Source organism: Simochromis diagramma, unplaced genomic scaffold (assembly GCF_900408965.1).
Source record: "Simochromis diagramma unplaced genomic scaffold, fSimDia1.1 OVJJ01000302.1, whole genome shotgun sequence".
NCBI lineage: Eukaryota > Metazoa > Chordata > Actinopteri > Cichliformes > Cichlidae > Simochromis > Simochromis diagramma.
In genome coordinates this window covers 11,940,731-11,952,227 of record NW_024386792.1, presented here as the reverse complement: position 1 = coordinate 11,952,227, position 11,497 = coordinate 11,940,731, and positions in this window count along the sequence as shown.

Genomic DNA, 11,497 nt, shown 5'->3' with positions numbered 1-11,497 from the left:
AAATAAAGGAGGTTTACAGCAAGGTGCAGACCACTGGTTAAAAAAAAACAGAAAAGCCTGCACAAGTTTGTAAATGAAAATTAAAAAGAAATATTTGGACAGATGAAACCAAGATGAACTTGTACCAGAATGATGCGAAGAGAAAAGTGTGCAAAATGAGAGAAACAGGTCTTAATGAAGCATATCACGTCATCTGTCAAACATGGTCAAGGCAGTGTGGTGGCACGGGCATTTGCGGCTTCCAGTTATTGATCACTAGTAGTTATTTATCATGTGACTGCCAATAGAAGAAGCAAGCACTCTCTGCTGATTCCACCAAATGCTGCAAAACTGACTGCACAGAGCTTTCAAGGATTCAAGGAAGCTTTATTGTCATTCACATCACATGTTTAAGCCCTGTGTTTTCCTTTGTCTCTGTTGTGATCTTCATCAACCCTCATTTCATGCTGTGTGTTCTGTCTGCCTGCTTAGTTTTTTTGTGTTTTCAGTTTAGTTTTTGTATTCTCAGTTTAGTCAGTTTTCTGTTTTGCCATCTAGCAATAAATCTAAGTTTGAGTTGACTTTCTGTCTCCAAGTGTCTGCACATCCTCCTTACCACCACTCCTGCCTGCACACAGCCTTCACGTGACACCCAAGAGCATCTGGACTTCTTTAAGTTTCATGAAGACGTTTCACCTGGCACAACATAGAAGAGCCACCTCGATGGGACAAGACTCAGCTGTCCATCTGCATCTAAAGGACAAAGGTCACTCTTTCAAGGATGCCAATGTTCAGATGGTTTGAAAGAAGCCATCTATGTCCAATGTTAACAACCATCTTTGAACAGAGGCGGTGATTTACGACACCAACTGTTTGCCATCTATAATCCAGTTTTGAGATCCCTTCCCAGACGCCTTAACGCCCCCTCACATCCTGGGCCATCTGACCTCAGGAAATCACATGATAGGGTGGGGGTAGGTTTCACAATGGTTTCACCTGAAACCCTGGCTAATTGTGACCTACACCCGTTTTCACACCTTGGCTCGTGTGATTATGTAGAGGATCAATAGGGGGTCCATGACCCCCTTGGGGGGACACTCCCATAAGGCTTAAAAATCATAGGGTTTAAAAATCTGGGACTCTCCACCATTTTCTGTTAGAACTAGAGTTGGATGTCTCGAGACCACTTTTGCGTGGTCTTGGTCTCATCTTGGTCTCGACGGACTTTTGTCTCGGTCTTGTCTTGGTCTCGACTGACCTTGGTCTCGGTCTTGGTCTTGCGTTCTCAAATCGACAGAGTGTTCGGGCGATTTGGAGTCAACCATCAGCGGAGCGGGGGGGGGGAGGGTGGCTTACTGGGCTTAAGCCCGGGTCATTTTTTCAGAAGCATGGGGTCTTTTGCAGTGCAATTTGTTAGTTAGATGCCTGACTGACAACTGTATAAAACAAACAAAACAAAACAAAAAAACACACGAAGCACAGAGCGCACCGTCGTAAATTTCCCCTAATATTGGTATGATCCGAGCTCAGGCACTAGGCGACTGAGCACAGCAACAACGTGAGCGAGGGGGGAGAAGCTGCTGCTTGCGATTTTGCTGGAGACAGAGGAGAGCTTAAGTTTGACCAGGTACCAAAGCAAATCATTCATACTGTACAAATAATGTAAATATGACGGTGTATCACAAAAGATTGATATCAAACTGATCACTTGGTTGCGTTAATTGTTAATTAATAAGAAGACTCCAGACGATTCCATTCTGAGCTGAAGAAGCTTCTGATAGGTTAGTAGAGTCCATGTGAGTAAATTGGTGGCACACCTGTGGATGCATATAAGGCAAAACACAGAGTCTGTTTCTTTGACATGGGAAAAATCAAGAGATATCAACCAAAACACCAGGAAAAGAATTATGGAGCTCCATAAGTGTGGCTCAATTTTGAATACAATTTGGTGCCATTTACAATTAAGAAATACATAAAATTTCTCTCTTTACTCTTAAAGTTAACAAATATGTTTTTTATATTCATCAATCTAAAAAATAAATATTTAGTCTGATTTGATGTTACAATTAAAAAAGTGTTTGTGTTTTTATCTGAAGAGTATGTAAATATCTGGTTTCCACTGTATATTTGATGATGTTGGCATTTGGCTTGATTGTCAGCACAAAGAGGGCGAGAGAGGAACAGAGAGGGAGAGAGAGAGGAACAGAGAGGGAGAGAGAGAGGAACAGAGAGGGAGAAGGAGAATGAGGACAGAACAGAGATGGAACAAGAGCCAGGTGAGACACACATGTTAGTCAAATGGTTGTTTGCCAAAACTCATCAGAACATGTATCTAGTACTTACTGTAACTTTTTAGATACCATTTGTTACTTTTCAAATTCTACATTTATTAAGTTATGCAGGCTTGTTTGCCCAACAAGGCTAATTATACAGTCTTGATACAGTCCCGACTTTGTTCTGCCTTGCTGCTTAATTTAAAAAAACTAGTTTAAGGTGTCCTGCATATGTAATTTTTTTTTTCCTATATGAAGTCATTCTTTTTTGAACAAAACTCAAAACAGAGCCTATTAATCTTTCAGTCATTTCTACTAGGGCTGGGCGATATGACCCAAAATTCATATCTCGATATTTTTTAGCTGGATGGCGATATAAGATATATATCTCGATATTTTTTTAAAGCCATAAAGTAAGAACAAAAAGAGAGTTCTTAGTCAAAGCTGTGTCCCAGACGTCACACAGGCACTTTTATTAACATAAAGCATAGATGTACATGAAAAAAACTACTCAAAAATAAATTATGAGCATTTATTAAAAATAATGCTCCATAAATAAAAGTATGTTGTTTTTTTGCATAACAAAAAGCTCACAATTGTGCAGTCAAAATGTAAACTAAAAGACGCTGAGCACAATAACATAGGCAGATTTCACAGCTGCTCTGTTCCCAACTTCTACTGCGTGACTGGCAGCCTGGAGTTTGAAATCCGCTTCAGGTGCCATTTATGGTCCTTATACACATACAATACGGTAATATTACGTTGAAGCACAGTGCATATTACTACGCGAGGCTCCTCGGTAGCCGTAATGCTCCAACAATCCATCAAGCGGTGCAGCTCCGTAGCTTACCAAAGTCGTACTAAAACATTTTTTGACAGAATGCTGAGCGCCGTGTTCCACATAAAATCGGTTTGCGGTCATCAAGCACAACCAGAATTCATACATAAGGCGCGCTGTCAACTTTTGAGAAAATGAAAGGATTTTAGGCTGTGCAGCCCCTGTGGGCTGCATGGCGTTAGCGTGGTTAGTTCGTTACCGTGGTTAGCTCGTTACCACGTTGACGCCGTCCAGCCCCACCCACGGAGCGATGCGCAGTAACTCGTTAACGGAGATTTGCCGTGTTCATCTTGTCGTTGCCTGCAGGTGAAGCTATGGGGGAGGAGGGGGAGTTGTGTTCAGTGAAGGAGAGGCGAGGCCAAGTAACGTTGCATAAAGACAAAAGTGGACGAAAGAGAGGCAAACTTGTATATATATATACGTTATAATTATAACGTATATATCGTATATATATCGATATAAAGGATATGGTCACATCTCATATCTCGTATAAAAATGTATCGATATTTTTAAAAAACTCGATATATCGCCCAGCCCTAATTTCTACCCTCACTTAATTTCCTTTCGCTGCTCAGCTCTCACACAGTGGCTCAGCTATGCTCCAATCCCTTCATATTGTGGCCAATCACATGCGAGGATATAGGATAATATCATAATATCATTATGTGAAAAACAGAGAGGGTGAGAGACGCGACAGTCAAGTGGAGCATGCGTCTGTCCTCTCAGTAAGTGAGTGAGACAGTAGACAGCGGTGAGGAGGGCTGTGCGAAAGCAAAAACACATAAATATGCCTGACACCAGTAAACGTAGCAGAATCTGGCTGCAGTTTAAAGACTTTTTTTGTCCCGGTGTTGGTCTTGGTCTCGTCTCAACTTGGTCTTGTCTTGGTCTCGATACCCTCTGGTCTTGTCTTGGTCTCGAATTAGGCGGTCTTGACTACAAGTCTAGTTAGAGCTGAAGAAGCTTGTCAGATGAGAGGTCTTGAAGAAACTTTATGAAGTTCAGACGCTTTACTTTTCAAGCTCCTTAGACTACGATGACCTGGATGACTGAGAACCTTCGCAGACAAGCAGAGCATGCTTTTTTTCAGTTAATGAAGACAAAACTGAAGGCTGAAACCAGCAACTAAAGGCAGAAGCAACAAAGGCCAAGCAGAGCATTTAAGAGAGGAAATTTGGTATTTGGTGACTTCAAACAGTGATTGACTTTGAAGTATACAAAATGATCTGTTAAATTATTTAAAAATATAAAAATTATGATATTACAAGGGAACAGGGCTCACCTGGCCTTGAAACTGCTTGTCAATCTATTGTTTAATTATTTGAGCATCTGAAAATGGGAGACTGTGACTGTAATTCTTTACACAATTAATGAAACAATAAAATACTTTTGTTAAACTACTTGAATTAAAGCAGAAAGTCGCCACTTTAGAAACATTTTGACTGATTTGCTGTGGTCGTGTACAGAGGCAAAGCTACAAGAACTGTCTTTGTTCAGCAAATTTTGGACAATTGTGAACCATATACAGTCATGACTTTCGTTTTTGGAATGGCTTCACACGCTTTAAATATTGTATTCAAACACGTTGGTATATATTATACATACACGCACACAGTCTTTGAGCTACAAACAGTCAAAAGTTTTAGAACGCCCTAATTTTTCTAGTTATTTATTGCAATTCAAGTCCAATGAATAGCTTGAAATGGTACAAAAGGTAAGTGGTGAATTGCCAGAGGTTAAAAAAAAAAGGTAAGGTTACTCAAAACTGAAAAATGATGTACATTTCAGAATTATGCAAAAAGGGAACTAAAAATGTATTAATATGTTTAAAACTGTTCTGCAGCAATGGAGGTTGATCAAGCCTTGAAAGCTGGTGCTACTAATTGCTACAGGTGTCCAACTGGATTACTTTTTTTTTTTTCCAAAAAACTTTTCTGGATTACTAATAACCCCCTCTGAATAAAAGCAGTGTTGGAACACACTGTGGTACCATACCCTTGTGAGCATCAATTGAACAGTATTGTACTGCAGAAAGTAGTGTGTTGCTACAAAAATGGTGAGAAAAAGGTAAGTAACAATGAAAGCGAGACAGACCATCACAACACTTAGGTCTTGTGTAGGTCTTTCCTACAGAGAAATTACAAAGAAAGTCAAGTTGTCAACTTCCCTCACCATCAAAAGACACTCGGAAACTGCAGCAAACTCTGACAGGAAGAGGTCTGGCAGACCCAAAGCCACAAATGAATCCTGCCGGAGGTGAACGAGGGTCCATGCCTGCCGGAGGTGGACGAGGTGCGCGAGGACCTGCTCCTGCTGGAGATGGAGGAGCTGTGTGAGGGTCCGTGCCTGCTGGCGGTGGGGAAGGGGCCGCGCGAGTGACTGCTCCAGCCGGGAGTGGCAGTGGTGGAGGGGCGGCACACAGGGCCGCTCCAGCCGGGAGCAGGGGAGCCTGCTCGACTGGAGCCCGAGGGCAAGGCATGCGACAGCCCCCCCAAGCCAAGTCTGGCTTGCTGGCGAGACCAGCTTCATCTTCATCAGAGGCCGGTGCGCCAGTTGATCCTGTACGCCGGACGTCGGTCCAGCCACCTGTGAGCTGGGGCTCACGACCGAGTCTGCCGTGCCACATCCACCTGCCACGCAGCCGACCTACGGACCAGCTTCGACGTCACTGCTGGATACGCGTTTGGCCTCCTGAATGGACACATCCCTGTCGCTGGGCCGGGGACCGGGGGCACCGACGGTCTGGGGTGATTCCCTCTCCTGCTCGTGCACGGGGGAATAAGTTCGGATGGATGGCTCCCCGGCCTCAGTTGGGCGATGGGGGTATGTGGCGGGTGTGGTTGTGGCGCGGTTGCAGTAGAAGCAGACCCACCGGAGCTGCATCGGCTCATCACGCCGCCTGAGTGTGTGGGTGTTGTGGGTGATGTGTGCGGCTTGCAGTGGGAGAGCTGCAGCCAAGTGTGTGAAATAATAATAAAACTTTTGACCGGTAGTGTATAAACCAAATTATGACAGTATTAAAATCACCAATCATATGGTGCAGGTTTCTGACACTTGATACTTGTGGATCACTGTGTTGCAGAGTGGGCCCTCTGAGGATCAGGCTTGTTGGAGCATATTCAGGGCCATTATTTATACATCAGGGCAACCAAACAACCTCTGGCTAAGCGGATGGTACAACACAGAAAGCTAACTCGTCAGGGCAGGACTTCGCAGCCTAATAACACCTACAGGCCAGTGGCCACTCTTTCAATGACGGGAATGCTGGTTTGAGCAGGAATTTGAGGAGGGATTTGTGAAAAGGCCAAGACGATCTCTGAATAGAGATTGACAGACCACGTGACTTTCGCGCATTGCATACCGCATTTGCAGCACCGCAAAACGTTCATTCTCCGGTTCCAATACCTTCTTGCTTTTTCTTTGCCCCCCAAAAAAGGTATGTACAAAACGAAGGAGAACAATGCCGGTCCGTACAAAGACAGACTTGATGAAAAGTCAAAGAAAAGATACGAGGAAAAAATCAAAGGAGTGAAAGGGTTAGACCCTTACGAGCACACAGAGTGGACAAAATACCTTAGCGTGCTGCCCAACTTTTACCACGCTCATATTTATAATTATACAGTTCTTGGAGTGAGTGCATACATTCATGAAGTTTTTAGGAACTTCAGGTCACTGCAACAAGCCCAGGTACAGTTTACCGACAGATGGGTACAGGACCTTGAAATGCACCGTGTAGAACGAAAGACCATCGTACGAACAAACGTAAGTTTACCAGTGTCACAAATCTTCTTCATAAATACACATTCGTTAACCATTTATTAATAGGACCTTTGAGCTCAACCGTAATTAATTAGTAGTGGAAATAATTTCTGGTACGCATTACAGAAATGTAGCAGTGACAATAATATTGTATGCTGTAATCGTACTGGGCAATTAGTGATACAAAAAAACAGTTTTATACTGTGAATAAAAGTATATGTTTTTGTCAATGTACCATGGTAATAACAGAAGCGAAACGCAATATTTTGTCAGGACAATTCACTATTTATGCACAATAAACAAAGGAGCATAGCGCGACAATTTCTGTTCAGCGCCAGACTTGCTTGTAACCTATATCAACAATTATGTTAAGAAAAATGACGTATTAACTACTACAAAACACTTACCTTTGTGGGAATGCTTGGAGCAGACTAACATGTGAGCTGGAGTGTTCTGGGACGTTATATTTGGTCTTCGAATGGCTGCAATCCAGGCCATCCGTCGCCTCTTTGTTACTTCGGAAACATGGCTTGAACAATTTCTCTTCAACGACATAATCTGACAACAACTGATCTCTTTACCCGTCGGCTTCCCGTGGCTGTCATGCGACCGGCTATTGCAGTTAATAATACAACAGCTTCTTGACATTTTTTGTGTTTCTTTTTATCGCTGTGTAACTGATTTCAATTGAAAGCCCGCGTGCGCTAGTACCTCTTGCCACGAGTTCCCAGAATCCTTTGCGGTTTTACCCCTGAATGACGTCACATTTTCAATCTCTATTGAGGAAGGGGCCAAAGGGTACATCTTACACCATCTTACGCTGCTGTGATTGGTACTCATGACCATTAGTCAATGGTCATAACAATTTGCATATTAATGATCATGAAACTGACCTTACAGCCCATTGTTAGTCAGTGGTGCTAGTTCTGCTCATTATGCAAATGTACTGTTTATAAGGTTAGGGCAGGGGTGTCGAACTCCAGGCCTTGAGGGTCGGTGTCCTGCAGGTTTTAGATATCACCCTGGGTCAAATCACCTGAATCAAATGATTAGTTCATTACCAGCCCTCTGGAGAACTTCGAGACATGTTGATCAGGTAATTTAGCCATTTAAATCAGCTGTGTTGGATCAAGGACACATCCAAAACCTGCAGGACACCAGCCCTCGAGGCCTGGAGTTCGACACCTGTGGGTTAGGGAAACATGCAGTCAGCTGAGATTGAAGAAGTCCCCTCGATGAGTGACGAAACATTTCTCCCACTAAAAACGTTACGTCCGGATGAACACAATCAGCGTTTTGGGAGCTTTAGTGAAGGTTGCAAATTATTTTCTTATGGTTGCTGACAGTGGACTCTTATCTGTACTTGTCCTGATAGACCTCAGTTCAGCATTTGATGTTGACCATAATATTTTATTACAGCGAATAGAGCATGCTGTAGGAATTAAAGGTACTGTATTGCCATGGTTTGAATCATACCTACCTAACAGACTCCAATTTGTTCATCTAATCGGAGAGTCCTCTACACATACTCCAAATTAATTATGGAGTTCCACAGGGTTCCATGCTAGGACCACTTCTGTTCACATTATACATGCTTCCCTTAGTCACTATCATTAAAAGGCATAGCATACATTTTCACTGCTATGCAGATGACACCCAGCTTTATTGTCCCATGAATCTAGATAGAATAGAATAGAATAGAATAGAATTCAACTTTATTGTCATTGCACATGCACAGGTACAGGGCAACGAAATGCAGTTTGCATCCATCCAGAAGTGCTTTAGTGATATAGATATATTACAATATATATTAGCAATAATATAGATATGTAAGTATATTACAGAAATGGGTCTATTATGTTATGTTATAATGTACACGGTATGAAGTATGTTGTGAATATTCTATAACTATAAGTATGTACAGGCTGTAGTGAGTACAAGCTATGTACAGGCTATGAACAGGATATAAATATGAAATGAAAAAAACTATACAGAAATCTGAGATATACAGTTATACAGAAATGTGAACTATGGAAGTTATAAACAGTTGTAGGATTAAAAATTATCATATGTACAGAGTGATTAAGATAAGACACCAATTAAATCTCAGGAATGTCTTAAAGACATAAAGACCTGCTTCTAAATTCTAGATTATAGATACCTGGGGAGCATTACCTTGGCCTCCAGTAACCCTGCAAGGGATTTATCAGGATGTGTCCTTCAATGTGTATGTTAAACAAATATGAATGACTTTCATGCATTGTGCACAATAGCTCTAAAATTAGATGCTGAAGCTGAAGCTTCCAGGGCCCTCTTCTGTGGAACCTGATCCCAGTTTAGATTTGGGAGACAGACACTTCTCTATTTTTAGGATTAGCTTTAAAACTTAATTTTTTGACAAAGCTTATGGTTAGGGCTGGATCAGGTACCCTGAATCCTGCCCTTAGTTATGCTGCAATAGGGCTAGGCTACTCAGGGGTTCCCATGAGGCACTGATTGTTTCTTCTTAACTCACTTTTTTTCACTATGTGTTTAGATACCCTTTTGAATTTTTGCATTAGTCATTATTCATCTCCGAATCTCTTTCATAGAGTTTCTTATCCTGTCTTCCTGCCTTCACTGACCGCTGGTCACGAGAGATGGCTGCCCTTCCCTTCCCTGAGCCTGTTTCTACCAGGGGATTTTATTCCTGTTCAAAGGGAGTTTTTCCTTCCCACTGTTGCCAAGTGCTTGTTTACAGGGGGTCATTAGATTGTTGTGAGTTTTTTCTGTATTATTGTAGGGTCTTTATCATATACTATAAAGTGCCTCAGTTTGACAGTTGTTGTGATTTAGAATAACATAAATAAAACTTGTTGAAATTGTTTTACAGAGGGGAGCATGGCAGTTCTGGAAGAGCCTGCTGCAGCAGGAGGAGTTTTTCCGACAATGTTTGAGTGTATGCTTGTGCAAATTAGCATTAGATAACCAGCATCACATGTTGCCTGTTTGAATGCTGGGGCTGATTACAATGCAGTTACCACATGGTGTAAAAGAATATCCAACCTCACTTGTTTGTGGGCTGCAGGCTTATCACTTACAAAGCAAAATATAAATGGCAGTGAGAATATCTGTAAATAATAAGAAACAAATGGTTCCAAAAATGTTTTTGGTACAACAATGTTTTTGATACATTCTTATATAGTTATATAGTTCTATACTGTGTATTGTGTGTTTTGTTGTACAGTTATTTTATTTTCAACTTTAATTTATATATTTTATCTTATTCTTTCCCAGTTAAATTTACCCTTCATTCTAATTTGTGTTGTACAGTTATTTCATTTTTAACCTTAATTTTTTATATTTTATTCCTTCCTAGTTAAATTTACCCTTTTTAATTTTTCATATTTATTTCCTATCTTATTCATAGCCTTTTCCTTTTTCTTTTTTTTTTCTTTAGGTCACGAGCAGTTGTCTAAGCATTTCACTGCATATCGTACTGTGTATGACTGTGTAGGTGACAAATAAAATTTGAATTTGAACCCTACCTTCTGGGGGGGGGGGGTATAAAGTATGTCTCAGGCTACATTAAACCTCAGTGAGGTCTTAAGAAGTTCACCTGTTTTTCCTTGTTTTCTCCTTTCAATAACATTGATTATGCTTGGGTTTGCAAGCATGCACAACTTCCAGTCATAGCATTACAGCCATATTGACAGCATTGATATCACTTTTCCACAAAAACATGTGCTGAGTCACCTTGTATCAGTAATGTCACTGCATTAATGTGTGTGGAGAAGCCCAATTGGTTTTAGAGCATTTGTGCTCCACTGAGACACCTGTAAAAAGGCATGGCCATACATCAAATAGAGTGCTGAGCATTTCTGCACTCCTGCAAGCACGCTAATTAAAAAGCAAAAAAAAAAAAAACACAAAACAAACCTCCCTTATGCAAGTGAGAAAGAAGCTGCGTTGAGAGTGCTTTACCACACCGTACAAACATCTAGTCTTTTCTGTTTCACTTTTATTTTACAGTCAGTATATATGTGTGTAAAGCTTGCAGAGGCAGGAAGAGCTTTTCAAAGACACACAAAAGTAAATCAATCTGCGTATAAATGTGGACATACAACTCAAGTCAATGGAAGTCCTCTTCTGACCACTTGCACATGTGTGTATTTACCATTGACCTCAGTCATGTAGCCAGCACACCATAACTTGTGGTTTAAAGCTTTACATGTAGGACCATTACATGTGGCAACTGTTGGGTTTCCAGCGATGACTCAACAACTTTACAGCAATGCAGTGAAAAGGCAGGAGGTTGTTTTTTTTTTTTGTCCCTTACTGCCCACACTACTTGGCTCCCTGCAATTTTCCCCCAAATTAAAGTCAAGCTAAACGGTAGCACCTTTAATACAGTTGAGAGCAAATATATACAGTTGATCAAAAAAAATATTTCCAGTGAAGAGGAAAAACTGCACAAGGACATTATTATGAACAACAGAGTGGTTAAATTAAAATTTACGTACACCTGAATGCAGTTAAGAAACTATTTGATCATACCATTCATCTGTCAGTTACCACTTATCCACTCCAGGGGCGCAGCGAGAGGGACTAGAGGCTATTCTTGCTCTCTCTGTGTGAGTAGAGACACCATGAATGATGGGGAGTTCCA